The 4992-nt window shown below is 34.6% G+C and overlaps 1 long non-coding RNA gene across 1 annotated transcript; it reads left to right on the top strand.

The window, feature by feature from the left end:
- The first annotated feature begins 1088 nt into the window (after window positions 1–1088).
- On the top strand, window positions 1089–1487 carry LOC111919388 (uncharacterized). Its single transcript, XR_002859478.3, has 3 exons — window positions 1089–1128; window positions 1202–1273; window positions 1353–1487. It is a non-coding gene; the product is annotated as an uncharacterized LOC111919388 (long non-coding RNA).
- Window positions 1488–4992: the final 3505 nt, after the last annotated feature.

Raw genomic sequence — 4992 nt, 5'->3', positions numbered from 1 at the left:
AGTGCATCTGATGACATCGACATTAACACTGTTGCGTCTGATGAAACAATACATGGAACTGTTTAACAAATTGAAGATAACAACCCAGACCCGCCACTGCTTCTCTCTCCTCATCCATTTCGTTCTCACACACGTATCTTCTTCCTCTCTCTAACATCCTTTGAAGAAGATAAAGAATCCATGAAATAATCTCAGGTTTTTTTTATGTGTGGCGGTGGTTCCTCTGTCCGATAATACCAGATAAGAACCCTAATTCTATTTCTTAATGAGCTATATATCACATGTTGGTGTGCTTCTAGTTATGATTGCTTCACATAAACACTCTTTAACATAATATTTTTTCTTCATTCTATTTGTTATCTTCATATTTTTTTTGCTTTTCTTATTATTAGGTACAAGTGTTTTGAAAAAGGAGGCTGATGAATTGAGGGAAAGATGATTGTCAATTCTTATGGAGAAATTAAAGGCTGAAGGCTACTAGGATCTAGCTTACATGTTGAAAGAGATGATGGAATGCAATTTGTTTGGTCTGATGGCATCCTGTTGTAGTTAAAAACAATTACTACTAAACCCTAAATCCTACCAGTCAAAGGGGTGGGAGGAAAGGCCTTCCTAAATCTTTTCTCAATCGCTTTACAAAAGTATATGTTGATGACATTATGAATTTTATCTATCTTTGTGTGTGGCTTTTATAAACTCAATAAACTTTATATCTTACCTTTTTTTCTTGTTGTTGGCCCCACAATTGAGTTTACAGAACTTTGGGACTCAAGCAGATGACAACCAACAAGAACTAACTGTGGGACCTGAGTTATAAGTTATGCTTATGTGATTTTGGGAATTGACAGGAGGTTAACTCAACAAGTCAGATTCTAATATTTTTTTTTTCTATGCCTAGGTGAGGGGAAAGTGTGTAAAGATATCAGAAAGCTAGGACAATCATACACTATATTTGCGAAATATTAGAAAAACATGGAAAAAGGAGGAAGTAAGTTTACTCTTTGAGGCATTTTATCAAATAACTTATGTGCAGAGACAAAGAGTTTACTCTTTGAGGCATTTTATTAGCCGTTTAGAGATATGATTGAAATTGTAGCTAATAGGCTGCGATCAATGGTGGTTGCTGAGGTATGTCTTCAAAAACTACTTTCTTTTAACATTATTTATCAAAGGTATATTTGTAATTAACCGAATTATACAGGTGCCTAAGCTTGCTTCAGCAGCTGAGTACTTCTTTAAAATGGGAGTTGAAGGGAAGAGGTTTCGACCCACTGTAAGTTCATTTTTATTTCTTTGATTATTGATATCATATTATCATGTTGTTGTTGTAAAATATTGAATTTTTTTTTCAGGTTATTTTATTAATGGCAACAGCTTTAAATGTTCAAATTTCTAAACCAACATCAGAAGGGGTTATGGATATGTTCTCAACAGCGTTGAGGTTGAGACAACAATCGATTGCTGAAATCACAGAGATGATTCATGTTAGGTTTTTTTGAATATTAGTTTTACTATTTCTTTTTACAATTGTATTTTATTAGAAAGAAAATATTTTTTTTAATCTCAGGTTGCTAGTCTCCTTCATGATGATGTATTGGATGATGTTGATACAAGACGTGGGATTGGATGTTTGAACTTTGTGATGGGAAATAAGGTGTTATATCTTTTTTCAGAAAAAAATAAAAAAGGGCAAATTAGTAAATATGAACATTGAAATTTTGACAATACTGATGATGTAGCTTGCAGTATTGGCTGGAGATTTCTTGCTTTCTAGAGCTTGTATAACCCTCGCCTCTTTAAAAAACATAGAGGTATCCACCATTCCACTCCATTAATATCTTTATTTTTATTTTATTTTAATTTTTAATAACCTCTCATTATATTCTACTTTGTTTAATAACCTATGTTGCTGGAACAGTTGCTCTGATGACTGTTCCTGTCATAGGTATCTCCCCTGAATCATCATCACATGCATCAAGCATCTTTAATTATGCTCTCAGTCTTGGCATCAAAAATCAGCTCATGAATATCCTTAGAGATGTAGGAGAAGAGTAAGTTTTCCACTTTGATCAATCCTCACTGTTGATGTTCCACATCAGCCAGAGACATTCTCATATGCATGCTCTATTCATTTTGGAGATAGATAATATATCTAATCTCGTGTAGTATTAGAGTCGAGGTCTATTGCATAGTTTATCAAGAGCTTGCATGTTGATGTCCCACATTGGCTAGACAAAGTTTCTGTAACGCCCGTAGATCCGGGCTAGTTAATTAAGAGAGTCTTAATAATAGGGGTCGAAAATGACTTTTCGACAAAAGATTATTTAGAATAAAAAATCTTAACCAAGTTGTAGAATATGTCACGAGGTTTCCGTACATATAAAGAACGCCGAAATCCGAGTTATAACCAAGAAGTTATAACCCGTCGAAGTTTAGCGACGGAACCGACACGACATTGGGAAGCGTGAATAATGAATTTACGATAGAGCGATATTCAGCCTTAGCGATCTAAACAAAAGTCGTAGAATACGTTAAACCAAGAGCGTCCATGAAAAGAACACCCAAATCTGACTTCGTATGAGGAAGTTACGATTTTTCGAAGTTTCGGCTTAATAGTGTACTGATGGGTTTTGGTCTTAAGAACATCCTATGTGCTCATACAAACCCTAATGCTTGGATCTAGGTTTCTCTATTGTACATGCAAGTTATACAAGACTATAAACCCTAATTCTAGCATACAAGTAATCATATTAACATAAGAATAGGTTTAAGATGTTACCTTGATTGTTATGTAGTAATAACAATCTCAAATCTCCTTGTATTGACTTTAGAAAGCTTAGAGTCACAAATGTCACTCGTCTAATGGTTCACAAACACCATAAGCAAGAGGATGAAGAGGAGAGAGGATGGAGGCTGCCCAAAACGTGTTCTAACCCTAGAAGAGTTCTTGTACACGTTTTTGGGTCATAAGGGATCCATATATATAGGAGGCAATTAGGGTTATCTAACAAGGAAACCCTAATTTGGATGCTTAAGCCCTAAGCAACCCATGGAGCCCTTTCCATAAGGCCTTGGATGATTTCATATGGTCTTCCCCCATAGAATTCGTCCACCTTATAATAAAAGGCAATCCATGGCCCAAATTGCAATTATCTTATAATTACAATTCCAGTCCCTTAAGTTTAATTAATCTCTTTTAGTCACAAAACTAATTACCAATTAATTATTGACTAATATTAATTAAACAATATGATTTGTCCTTTAATATATTATTCTTATAATATATTAATAAATCATATTTAATCCTTTCTCTACATAATTCATCCTATCAAGTTGCTTTGGTGAAGGCAACCCAAAAGGACCATGCACCATCGGGTCAAGTACATACCAAAATAGTTATGGACTTAGACACTAATCCAACAGTCTCCCACTTGGATAAGTCTAATAACTATTCTGCGTATGACTTCAGATCCTGATCTGCAATCGTAGCTTTCCAAAGCCGCTGTCAAGTCTGATCCTATCAGATACGCATGTCCTTTAGATAAGGGATCATATATTCCTCCATTCTAGATATCATATGAGATATGATTTCAAATCATTCTCTTTGTACTATATCTCGATTTCCGATCTATGACGACTGACTAATTGAACAAATAAAATTAGCCCTAGCCCGGCCGAGCATTTACGTTTGTCATCACAAAATCATCGAGTGGCCCAAAGATATCGCTTTTATCCTACTTTGGATAAAAGGAATGGATAAACTTTGATACAATGCTTGCTTGCACTCACTCACCGAATCACACACATCAATATGTTTTATAACACCAAGTTAATGGTGCGTTTACATATAATCAATGTGCAACCGATTTGCAAGATACAACTCACACATCTCGGTTTCAAGAATATAAGATGTTATCGTCTCACCAATCACTCATGATACAATCCATGGAGTGATCCAAGTGAGCGTGGGTTTAATCCAATGCTCAAATCATATTCATAAGCACTCATAAACGTTGCAGCAAACATTTGCTTATGTCTAATACTCTTTTAGACAATCCACACACCAATTCACGACAGTCTTCATTCATATCTACTTCCAATATATGAACGACTGTAGCCCATTCGAATAATTTGACTGTTCTTAACCAATTAAAATATTCTGGAAGTTAAAACATGCAAAGTGAAACACAAGAATAATACTAATCCCATATGGCCTCAACCCTTTGAGCATAAATAAAACACCTTTTATTTATCACCATATCGATTACTCATTATTTGTTGTTTCGGTTAATCAACTTCTTACTTGAATTATTACACTTGTCCCATGCTCCTAGCATGCACACAATGTTTACCTATGGTTCTTATTTTCTGAAATAGACCAAATTGAACACATTTCCAATCAATTCTCATTTCACAACTCCAAATCCTTTTTCATAAGTTTAAGAATATCAAATTCTTGCCACTTATAGAATATGCTAGATTCTAACATTTTATGCAATGATCCTTTCGTAATGTCACTGCACCAAAGTCACAAAGACTATTGCCAATGATATTACAAAGTCCTCTACGGAGATTGTTACAAGACAATTCCTTAGATATGATGTCTCTCACTCAAAGTACATTCCTTTGAACATCCTTTTGCACAAATGTTTCTAATCTAGTCATAGATTTTCCAATATTCAATTCCCAATATGGACACGCTTCCATATTTTCCATATGACAACTTATTCTTAATAAAATCTTATCTATTCATAATAATGTCGATATGGTCCATCCAATATGGAAACATTTCCATAATTTCCATTCAATACCATGCTTCCAACTACTCACAAGCAACCAATCCTCGGCGAACTTTGGATTGTCCTTTGATAGTTGTTTAATTATATTAGTCAAAACCGATTCTTGTCCTTTTTCCCTCTAAATGCGCTAGACATTTGGAAACTTTTAGAATGGTCAAATATTATAGCATTTGCAATCGATCCTATACCTGAA

The sequence above is a fragment of the Lactuca sativa genome, chromosome 2 (genome assembly GCF_002870075.4).
Source record: "Lactuca sativa cultivar Salinas chromosome 2, Lsat_Salinas_v11, whole genome shotgun sequence".
In the NCBI taxonomy this organism is placed as follows: domain Eukaryota; kingdom Viridiplantae; phylum Streptophyta; class Magnoliopsida; order Asterales; family Asteraceae; genus Lactuca; species Lactuca sativa.
The sequence above is the reverse complement of the archived record's forward strand: the minus strand, read 5'-3'. Positions and strand labels throughout refer to the sequence as shown.